Raw genomic sequence first — 12,052 nt, 5'->3', positions numbered from 1 at the left:
GAACAGGCTAAGATTTTAAAAATGAATTTAAAGATACAATCTTTTATAGGAGGTGAGTCTGGTGCTTTTTATACTCTCAAAATGTTATATGTTTGAGCAATTGGCATGAGTGTTTTTCTTCACAGTCGCTTTATTCAAAAGAGCATTGGCAGTGTTTTCAAAGATAAAACTAGAGCACACTCATTTCCCTTCAAACACAAGTAGGATTTAACTTGCACTCATTTATGTTAGTGGTAATGCATTCATTTTTAAAATTTTCTTAAGAAAACATTGGGCAGATGAAAATATATTACTAAAAGATATGCAGGTCATGGCTTTCAACTCTAGTAGTTTAACATTATGTTTGGAAGAATTGCAAATATTCATAGCAATGGAACAAATCATAAACCAAATTCCTCTTTCCATCCATCACCCAGCTCTGTCATTGTGATCAGCTTTAAACCATAAGCTATGATCTCTTGACAATGTGTATCTGATAATAAAATTGATTCACAAAGAACTGAAGTACTTAATAAGTCTCAAAGAAATTGAATGATTAAAACATTGAATTGTTGATCAATATATATTGATAGCTCTATTCCTAGATTTATACAGTAGATACAATACTAACATGTGCTTAAAACATGTAAAGAATATATTGTCAAAGTATAGACCATAACAGGGATATACACTCCAAAAAAAAAAAAGATTCTTTTGAGTTCCAGAGTTCTCAAAAATGCTTCTAATAAACCTGAATAAGTGCAAAAATAACTCCCACATGACCACCAAAAGAGTAAATATAGCAACATTTTTTTTTTCCTGTCAAAAATTGAAAACAATAGCTGGGAGGTGGTGGCGCACGCCTTTAATCCCAGCACTCGGGAGGCAGAGGCAGGTGGATTTCTGAGTTCGAGGCTAGCCTGGTCTACAGAGTGAGTTCCAGGACAGCCAGGGCTACACAGAGAAACCCTGTCTTGAAAAAAATCAAAAAAAAAAAAAAAAAAAAAAAGAAAACAACCCTGACCCTAGGGGCATTGCAGGTGTGGTTGTGAGACATGCGTGTCAGTAGGTGGCAGAGAGGAGAGAGGCTATGTCTACACTCGGCGATCTGATGTGTGAACATCTGAATGATTAGTAGCCTAACACTTCCTGAAAAAAAAAATCAAGCCTGAGACAACCACCAGTCCCTTGCCAGAGGGCCTGGATAGAGAGCTAGCCTGAGACAGCCACCAGTCTGCCTCTGCATGGGCCTGGATGGCTTCCCAGGGCTGGGAGCAAGCTGGAGAAGAGTTGAACTCCACCTGGGGCCTGTGGGGCCCAGTGGGAGCAAGCCAGAGACTACAAGAAACCTGCCTGGGACCAAGGGCCCTGGTAGGTGTGAGTTTGACACAGATGACCCCCACATGGGGCCATATGATTAGGGTTGGGAGAAGAAAGAGCCCAAGATGACCACCAGTCTGGTGCCATGGAGACCAGATAGTCAGCTAGCCTACAATGACTACCAGTCCAACCCTGGACAGGCCTAGGGGGCACAGACCATGACTGAGATGCCCCCTGCCCAGTGCCATACGACAACAGGTTGGTCATAGCACTCCTGAGAGGACACCAGACACTCAGAGTCCCTGGGTGCCAGTAAGAGAAACAAATAAGTGGTGGAAAATGGAAGAAAAGAGAAACAGGAGGATGTAGACACAACAAAGAGAGGCAGAACTGGAGACATGAGGGTAGAGAGGAACAGCCTGATGTGAGTAGCAAGTGATGCCACCTGGGACCATGGTAAGGTCCTCCCCTGTGCTACCACTGGAGGCCATGACTGGGGCCATGGCCCTGCAGCAGCAGAGGTCTGTTAGCTCCACAGGCCAGGTGGATGTCCCTGCTCTGGGTTGATGTCTGAGTGTTGCGCAGAACTGGCCATCATGGAAGAGCTGGCCCTGTGTCAGGAAAGCTGACTTCACCCCTAGTCAGCTGCAATACTCAGGAGAGAGGCCTACACATTGTCCAGGAAGCACAGTAGAGCTGGCCCTGGTTGTGGGGGTTTGAGGTAAGCCAGCCTTGAAGGGAGAGCTGGCCCTGCCACTTGTCTGCTGCCTGCAAGGAAGAGATGTTTCCCTTACCCCTTGCCACCTAAGGCAGGCAGGCAGGCAGGCAGGCAGGCAGGCAGGATACCTGCCCCTGCCCCTCACCTACTCCAAAACTCATAGGAGTGGGCCTTGTACCTTGCGTGGGCAGCATAGCAGAGCTGGCCCTGGATGTAGGGTTTGTAGGTAAGCCAGCTCCAAGGGCACAAGCATAGGAGAACTGGCCCTGTCTCTTGTCAACAACAGGATATCTGAGAGGAGTCCCAGGTTCTAACATTGATAGTGTAGCAGAAGCCAGAGACTGTTCTTCCCGGAAGTGTTTGTGAACCCCAAAAGACAACCAAGGAGCCAACTCCAATGTAATCACATTAGGGTCTCTTTATTATAAACTCACGTTTGGGTTTACTCACCACTGGCCCACAGGACAGTATGGTGAAACATCCCTGAACTCTCTTTTTTGTTTTTTGTTTCTTTTTGTTTATTCGAGACAGGGTTTCTCTGTATAGCCCTGGCTGTCCTGGAACTCACTTTGTAGAGCAGGTTGGCTTCGAACTCAGAAATCTGCCTGCCTCTGCCTCCAGAGTGCTAGGATTAAAGGCATGCGCCACCACACCCAGCTTAGCCCTAAACTATAATTGGGACAAGGTTTTATAGGAAAATGGGAGCAAGTGAGGGAGTGTCCAACCTGGCAAGCATCTAACTGAGTGCTGACATCTATTGTAAGCCAACAGGTGAGTACTCTGAAGCAAGACAGCATACAATCACGAATGGTCTGAAGGTACATCTAAAACAATCAGACTAATCTTTGATTAACTGTTGCTAGGGAGTAGCTAGGGAGTAACTCTGGCCAAGGACAAGCCATGGGGTCCTTCCTGGTACAAGCCATGGGTTCTCAGGCTTTTCTCTTTTTTTTTTTTTTTTAAGATGGAGGTTGGTTCCAAGATGGAGTAGGTTTGGCCTCTCATCCCCCACCCCCCACCACCACCACCACCTTTCTCTGGTAACTAGAAGGCCCAATCGTGGAACTTCCTGAAGCTTCTAGGCTTTGTTATGGAGGGACTGGTAGTATACCTAATCTCACGAAAACAGCCAACAGGCCTATGTCTTTATGACTCAATTAACTCAGGCCAGGTTGTGTTGATGACCTGAAAGGACTGGACCATTGTAGTTTAGAGGGGGTCAGGTTTGTCACTGTCCAGTTCTTGTGGTGTCCCTGGGGCATGGGTAGGGGCCCCATCAGTGGGAGACAGGAGGGAGTCTTGAGGCTGAGTTTTCTCCCGCTGGTCTAGGTTGTCTTTGACTGTAAATGGGTCTTACCTCTTACCAGATCAACAACTCATTGCAATGAGCATTTACAAGCAAAGAAATGTGGATAAAAGAGTGTACTGTGGGACACACTCTAGCTTCCACAATGAGATTTTCTTTTCCTCTGTGGGGAGACAGGTTGCATGGGTGGAGGAAGGACACGATGGGAAGGGGAGATGAGTGGAATTGGAGTGCATGATGTGAAGTTCACAAAAAAACAATAAAAGGTTTTTAAAATCGAAAACAACAGATACCTATCACCAGTGGAACTCTATGCAATCGTGAAAATTAACAAATTACAACCAGGTGGACCTGTTTGAATGGCTCTCCTACATGCATTGTTGAACAAGAGACATTCAATGCAATAATGTATACATTTGTGTGAGTCTGGGTCTCAAAAACAGAATTAACTAATTTATTGTATTAGTAATGGGCACAGAAGTCTTTGGGGACTGTGATGGATATTCCCAGTTGTCAACTTGACTATTTCTGGAATGAACTCCAATTCAGAAATGGAGGGCACATTTGTGATCCAGATCTTGAGACTGGAAGACACATGCCTTGGATCTAAAGACACAGTGGCTGTGTAAAGCTTAGGCCAGGCATGGTAAACATCTTTAATCCCAGGAGACAGAAGCAAGCAGATCTCTGAGTTCAAGGCCAGCCTAGGACAGAGCAAGTTCTAAGTAAAGAACAGCTTAGATCCAGGCTTGGTGGTGCACACCTTAAATCTGAGCCCCCACCCCGCCTTCTGCTGGAGGCCTACGTAAGGACAATTGAAGAAGGAAGGCTTCTTCTTTGCTTCTTGCACTTACTTGCCAGCACATCTGTTGGAACCTACTTCTTCAGGATTCCAGATTATACAGAAGACCTGCTGAAACACCTAATTTCATGAAACTGAGCAACTTCTAGATTCTTGAACTTCCAATTAACAGCTGCCCATTGTTGTGTTAGTCGAACTGCCAACTGTAAATCCTTCCAATAAATTATCTTAATATATAGAGACACTCCATAAGTTGAGCCTAGAGAACCTTGACTAATACAGGAACCTAATTGTGTTATATTTTCTTTATCTAAGAGTTTATTAATGGCTGGGGTTGTGACTCAGAGGTATAGTATGTGCCTACCATGCCCAAGACCCTGGCTTCAATCCCCTGGTATTGCAAACTAACAGATTCTTGTCATAAGCCAGCTTTAGTGGCATACTAAGGGAATAAAGGCTGCAAACAAAGTTCATGGGACTGATGTGCACGTGCCAAATGAATTAGTTAAGAGGGCTGCTGTGGGGCTGTGGGTGTAGGAGAAGAGGGGGGAGGAAGAGAGCCCATTTCCCGCAAAGTTCCTGTGCTCTGGGCAGGTAGACACGGGAGGACTGCTGATGCTTTCCACTCAGCCCAGGTGGGCATCTGGCTGTGTGAAGCCACTGACTTCACACAGCGGGGGGTGGATAAGGGGCAGCCCTTGATACCAGGTTCTCAGTCTCCGGCATCCCACGATGGATACAGCAGAGGAGCTAAGAACAGAATAGGGGCCCCAATGACCAATCATTAGTTGGGAAGCTGAGCTATAGGACATCATCACTTAGAGATGCAGATGATCCAGGTTCACCAGGATGATCAGAAGCTGCCATGGTCCAGAATCGTGAGAATTGTGACACATCTTCCTGGCCTCGGGAAAGATCAAAGTTTGCATTGTTTTTTGCAAAGTAGCTTTTGCTAACTGCTCTTGTGTCTTGGGACATCAAATAGTCACTGATGTTAGCAGATGCATACATACCACATTGGTTCTGGGTAAGCAATCGTTTATTTTCATCTTTAATATTGATATCAGAATGCTGATGGATTGCAAATTTGGTCCTATTTATTTTTATTTAATTTCTGCTATGATTCACTGGCCAAGTGTAGCTATATTCTTGGAAACCTGAAAGTTCCCTTGTCTCCCATAAAGAAAGTCTTAGTGGCTTCCATTCCTTGCCTTGCCTCTGTCTCTAATAAAGTGTCATCTTACTGAGCAGTGTGGGGATTGATCATTTCCTTGTAGGTCTATGGTGTTAAGAATGACTTCATTTTCCGAGAAGGTGTTCAAACTCCACTTGCTTGCTTAGGAGGAGTTTTTTTTTTTTTTAGAAGATTCTTGAATTCTTTATAAGAAGAATTTTGGTTCTTTCTCTTAATTTATGTCCTTTCTTTGGACATAGATTATCCATTATTCTGCTGTTTGTCAAGATTCCTACATTTTTCATTTTAACCTCATTTTCTGCTTCATGGGTTTCCATTCTGAGATGGAGATAAATCATGCTGTCCTACCCCGTTTGTAGTGTATTAATCATCTAGTTCTCCTCGATGGGCTGCCCATGAGGTTGCCTGCTCACATCTGCTCCTTCCTCTCTCACGTGATGCACAGCCTACTTCTATTTTCCATTTCCCTTCGAAATCCAAAGTAAAAGAGTGGCTTTCCTCATGGCATTCCTCCAGACTTATCATATCACACACTACATGGATTTGGGAGACACTGTCATTTCTGTTCGCCTTGGGTGTCTCAGGATTTCATCTTTCCTTCATGCCAAAGGAGAGCAGTGCTCCCCGTGACCTCCTTAACTCATTCCTTCAAGCTTGCCTTCTCATGAGATCACTCACGTGGCTCTGCTGTGTCTTCGGGACACAGACAACCTGATTTCATTTATCAGCTAATCCACAGATAAACCTAGCTGTATTTGCTGTGGTAGGAAAGAAAAGACTTATTTGCTTTGCAAATAAAAATCAATGAACAAAACTCTTATGCATTTAAGACAGGATGGACAGAGAAACTTGTTTTAAAAACTGTGATTCTTTTCTGAGATCTCAGTGTGGTAATGCATGCTTGTAACCTCAGAACTCAGGACATGGAGCAAGGAAGGTTTCTAGTTATATTTCGCTTTAGTTACATAATAGTATTATTGATTATATATATGTAACTATATGTATAGTTACATAATAGTATCATTGATATGCCCTCATAGTCCTTTGCATTTTGGGTTATGTTAATGAGCATTGTAAGCAGTTCTGTCCCTGATAGATTTTAAAAAAAAGAATGAAGGAAAGGGAAAGGAAAAAAGAGAGAAAGAAAGAAAGAAAGAAAGAAAGAAAGAAAGAAAGAAAGAAAGAAAGAAAGAAAGAAAGAAACAAAGAGATTGCTGAGCTTTTTTGCCCCAAGTCATGCTTTTGAAGACTGTGGGTTAGTTTTTGGTTTTGTTTTGTTTTGTTTTTCCTCAAGACTATGGTTTCTGCTGTCATTTCCACAGACAAGAGCATTATGACAGTCATTTGCAGGTACTTTGAACAGTGTCTGGTGGGACAGGATGAGTAAGTGGTAGCCTGAGTCTCCCAGTGACAGGAAGACCAGCCCTCCTCACCAATACCATGCTCCTTTGTCCCCCACCCCCACCCCCATACCTGTCACTGCCTTTCTCTCTCTGGTTCCACTTCTTGCTGTGCCCTGACAATCTGTGCTGCCATTTTCCTTCTTTTCTCTACATTAAAGCCCCTGCCCCCGGGGTCCTTGCACTCACTTCAGGCAGCAGGTGATTCTCTAAGAGACTGGTTCCTGTTGATTGAGTCCAGTCTCAGTGAACTTTGTGCTTGGTTGTGTTTCCCTCAGACTGCTGCCTTGACATGCATTTAGGCCTAATATCAAGTTGTTTACTTAACTTTCTGGTTTTTGATGTTCTTATGCTATGCTATGATATGATATGTTCATAGCTTTCTGCTATGATGTTCCCATAGCAGGGTCTTGCTATGGGATCCAGGTTAACCTGAAACTTGCTATACAGCTGAGGATGGCCCAGAATGTGAGATCCCCATGCCTCAGCTTCCTCAGTGCTGGGATTACTGGTGAGCTCCACCAGCTGGCGCACTGTTTAAAACTCCCCCTCATCTCAGGGCCCTGCTTAATTCACTGTCAGGCTACCTTAAAACCTTAATGGCCAACATGAGACCCAAATAAACTATGCTCTCATCCCTTTGCATAAGCTGGTTTCCTTCAAATGAGCCAATCCGCAGTACCCTAGAGCATTCCTTAATAATTGTAGACCTTGGGCCAACTGGCCTGAGAGCAGAGTAGAAAGAAACCACTATGGTAAAAGCCACAACAATTTGCCCCTGCTGACAAAACCAGGCAGATTTGGCGCCCACTCTCTAGCTGTTGGTTAGCTTCCCTTTGGTGCATTAAATGTGCCTCTCACAACCCCTTTCAATGGAAAGATTCGTCTTTTTTGTCCTCTTGTAATGTGTGTATTTATATAGCTCTGTTTTAGACTTGTTTGGGGCATAAGTACCACAATGTGCCATATTCACATAAATGCATCCTGGCCACTTTTCTCAATTGAAAGCCATCAACTGGATATGTGGGTATGTTTTAAAATTGTCATCATCAAAACCCATCTTCCTTCTAATTCTCTGTCGTGGACTAGTATTAAAACAGCCTCCCAAACTAGTAGGAATCTCAATGCTGGGCTCTTTCCTTTCCTGCAGCCTTGTCTAACTAGCTATTTCTCCTGCAGCCCTGTATCTAAACTACCATCTCTCCTATAGTCCTGCGTCTAACTATCCATCTCTCCTGCAGCCTCATGTCTAACTACCATCTCTACTACAGCCTTGTGTCTAACTATCCATCTCTCCTGCAGTCTCATGTCTAACTACCATCTCTCCTATAGTCCTGTGTCTAACTATCCATCTCTCCTGCAGCCTCATGTCTAACTACCATCTCTCCTATAGTCCTGTGTCTAACTACCCATCTCTCCTGCAGACTCATGTCTAACTATCATTTCCCCTGAATCTTTTTGTCTAACTATCCATCTCTCCTGCAGCCTCATGTCTAACTACCATCTTTACTACAGCCTTGTGTCTAACTATCCATCTCTCTTGCAGCCTCATGTCTAACTACCATCTCTCCTATAGTCCTGTGTCTAACTACCCATTTCTCCTGAATCTTTGTGTCTAACTACCATCTCTTCTGCAGCCTTTTGTCTAACTATCCATCTCTCCTATAGCCCTGTGCCTAACTACCATCTCTCCTGCAGCCCCGTCTCTTTATTAGTAACCACATCTTCTCAGAGTACTGAGTTAGACCATGAGAACAATCTCTTGGCACTTTGGTTTATTCTGTGTTCTGCTTTCAGAAAAGTTCCATAAAAGATTTTATGCTCAATCTTACCTGAGTCTGCTTTAAACTCTTCACTGTTTGACTGTCATCGCTGATGAATTCTAAACATTTGGAATGCCAAACAAGGGTTTTCCCAGCAAGAACATTAAGTACAAATTTCCCCCTCAATGAAAGATTTCCTTCTCTTGGCACTTAACCATTTCTTTGAGTTGATGTGCATTGCTGGTTGGAGACCTTAGAAGCCAACCCCAAGACAGAGATTGGAAAGCAGGGCTTTCATTAGGTCATGCTTGAACAAAATCCAATAGAAGGGAAGAAAGTGGAGAGGAGCTGAAGGAAAGATTCAGTACATGGCATAGAGAGCTAGCATGTATGGAAAGTTGTGGGTCCTCCACCCAATCAACTATTGGGTTTCGGCAGTCTCAGGATATGGAGGAGCTGGGGAACAGGGTCTCTAACAGTGTTTAGAATGGTGGGTATAAACGACCCTGGAGATTGCGTCAGAGAACAGCTCATTTGTTGAAATAGTAGGGCTAGTTTATATAGCTCAAATTGGTGTGGGAGCTGAGGGGTAGGACATAGGAGGAAGTGCTGCAACAGGGGCCAGTACCTGTCAAAAATATCAGCTAGAATAGCAGATTGCTGATCATGTGATTTCTGAGAAGCCAGTTCTCTGGTGGGGAAACAGAAGCCTAACCAGCTTTGTCATGCTGTGGCCTTTGTCTCTATGGAGTTGAGTTTGGATAGGGAGTGGTTCCACTCCTGCAATGTTTTCTCAGAGCTGTTTTGAGTGCTGTCCTGGGTATAGGCAGTGCTCCACCATCCCTCATCTGGCTTGGGAACCCACAGGAAGTGGTAAATGTTTTAAATCAGTTTCCCTCCTCCCCTGGAGAGCTCACTTTCCAATCCATATCTGGCTGCAGTGCAATCAAGCATGGCCTTAGCTGAACCCACATAGAGCTGAGAGGCTGGGAAAGCCCTTTCAAATGTCCTGAGATGGAAGTGAGTGTCCACACACCATCAGACATTGGATGTGGATGTGCCCTTGTTATAGGCTAGACAGCTGCACAACAGTGCTCAGCCCTCCCCGAGAAGTGCGGCGGTGGGCCTCTCATTTGCAGCTCTTTGACTCAGGCTCCACTGTGTAGAAGCCAGGTTGAGGTGAGAAATGGGCATTTGGTTTACAGCTCTGTACAGTGGGAGGTAAAAGAGTTTAGCCAAGTTAAGTGGAGTCACTGGTTCTCGATATCCCTCAGACTAGCACAGGAGTGTTGTTATCCCTTACTAAGCTACACACCCCAAAGTCCTGGGAATCATCAGGTTCCTTATATTCTTCATAGCAGTAGTTTTGAACCAGGAGCAGGAGAGGAACTTTTGGAATCTAGGGACAAAACCAGGGATGTTGCAAAATATCGACAGCGCATAGGGCAACCCTAGCACAAAGAATGTCAGTAAGTAGAGCCGAGCCTCTGGAAACCTTGCCCAGGGCAATAAGCATTTAATGTTCAAGTCAGCTGATGGCCAAGGGAAGCAAAGAAATGGTTTCACCTCGACTAAGCTGGAGAGGGCTGGGGTTCCCCATCTCCAAATTTTACTTCTGGCTGGATTTCCATTGCCGTTGCCTCTATGAGTTGTGATAGCAGCCTCAGATTCCTCCCTGTTCCTCTCAGGGTTCCATTGCTGACAACCACTCCTGATTCAGTTAGGATGCTTACAGGAGAAGTAAGCTAGCATCTCTCTATTTAAACAGAGATACAGAAGGATAGCCCAGTTCATCTGGAGCCTAAACATCCAAGGTTACATCACAAAGTTGGATCATGGAGGGCACTGCCCCTAGGACTGAACCCAACTTTCCCAGCTGATGACCTGGACAAGATGCTCCACGTACCTCTGTGCTGCCGTAGCTCGTAAGTCTGGAAACCATTGCTACAGACTGACCTCTATTCCTCCTCCTCTGTCTCTTGTTCTTTACAGTCTGCAGGCCCTATCTGACCAATGAATCCCAAGGCTGCTAACTACAAATGACACCGTGAAAACAAGCCTCAGCTCATCTCCCTGGCTTTCACCTTGGACCACAGCTTCTATAGTAGGGATTTCTGCAGACCCTGGACACTGTCTCGATGCTGAAGAGTGAGTGGTAACAACCTTCAGGTGAAAAGGGTGTTAAATTTCTTCTCCTCTGCATAAATTTCAGACCATTTCTTCCCTTGGGAGTACATTGTTCTGAATTTCTCTAGTGTGCTAAAATCAGGAAAATTAAAAAGATTAATTTATACATTTCTGACAATCAGGACTGTCATTTTCACATTTACACCTTCCTCTCTCCTTCCTCCTTTCCTGCCTCCCTCTCTCCCTCCCTTCCTCCCTCCAGTCACTATATTTACTTCCTTGGGTTAAAAGCAGGTGCATACCTCCATCTTTGTTATTCTCATGCCTCCGCATGATATGTTGGTATTCACTTCCTAAGGAAACAAAATGAGGCATGGTGGCTTTTCATATGTGTCCTTGAATTGCATGCTGTCTCCTATCCACGTGTGAAGTTGTCCAAGGCGGAAAAACAATAAGCCCTTTTTAACCATTCTTAATGCTAGTTTGACATTTTTCTGCTTCTCTTCCTTTGCCACTTGCTGGATTACCACCCCCACCTCCCCATTTACCTTGCATGACACTCAAAGATAAGAGGCTATGTGTCCTACAGATGAGCCAATGATCCCCTGACAAGGCTTTGTAACAGTTCTGGGAGCCCTTCTTACAAAATAGCAACGTTATCTGGAAGATTCAAGTAGTGAGTAGACAGGATGGCTGCTCTAAAGTCAAATTAGTGAGGGAGGTGCTCAAAGGCAGGTTCGTTTAGACTTTCTATGAGAAGTATGCACAGGGGCTGGAGAGATGGCTCAGTGGCTAAGAGTACTGGCTGTTCTTCTAGAGGAACCAGGCTTGATTGCAGACACCACACTGAGACTCTCAAACATCAGCAACTGTAGTCCCAGGGCATCTAACACCCTCTTCTGTCCTCCCAGGGCACTGCATACATGTAATGCATAGACATACACACAGGCAAAACATCAGACACAGTCAAATCAGGGAAATTAAAAAGAAACATATGGACAGCCAGTTTGCCTAACAATGTTGAAAGTTTAGTATGTCAATAACAGTCCAGTTGTTTAACTCATTTTATGTTGCTTTGACAGAAAAGTGCAATTAATCCACAGATTTAAGAGCTGGTATCACCATCTGCTTGGTGCTGGTGAGGGCCTCTGGCTGCATCAGGGCACAGCAGATGATATCACAGTAGGGCTGGAGAAATGGGTCAGCAGTTAACAGCACTGGCTGCTCTTTCAGAGGACCACTAAGTTCAGTTCCCAACACTTAGATGGCAGCTCACAACTGTAACTGTGTACTTTCTAGTTCCAGGGTAACCAGGACTCTCTGAATTCCATGGGAGCCATGCATGCATGTGGTACACAGACTTATGTATGGGCAAAGCATCCAAATGCATTAAACAAACAAATAAACAGACAGAAAATAAAAAACAGCATGTGCCAGGGGAA

General features: G+C 44.5%; 1 non-coding gene across 1 annotated transcript; it reads left to right on the top strand.

Annotated features, from left to right (window-relative positions):
- Window positions 1-997: 997 nt before the first annotated feature.
- On the top strand, window positions 998-1,126 carry LOC115032226 (small nucleolar RNA SNORA17). The gene has a single exon (XR_003837881.1). It is a non-coding gene; the product is annotated as a small nucleolar RNA SNORA17 (small nucleolar RNA).
- The last annotated feature ends 10,926 nt before the right edge of the window (window positions 1,127-12,052 follow it).

This window comes from Mus caroli, unplaced genomic scaffold, assembly GCF_978045245.1.
Source record: "Mus caroli unplaced genomic scaffold, Mus_caroli_1 scaffold_9, whole genome shotgun sequence".
Taxonomy (NCBI): Eukaryota; Metazoa; Chordata; class Mammalia; order Rodentia; family Muridae; genus Mus; species Mus caroli.
The sequence above is the reverse complement of the archived record's forward strand: the minus strand, read 5'-3'. Positions and strand labels throughout refer to the sequence as shown.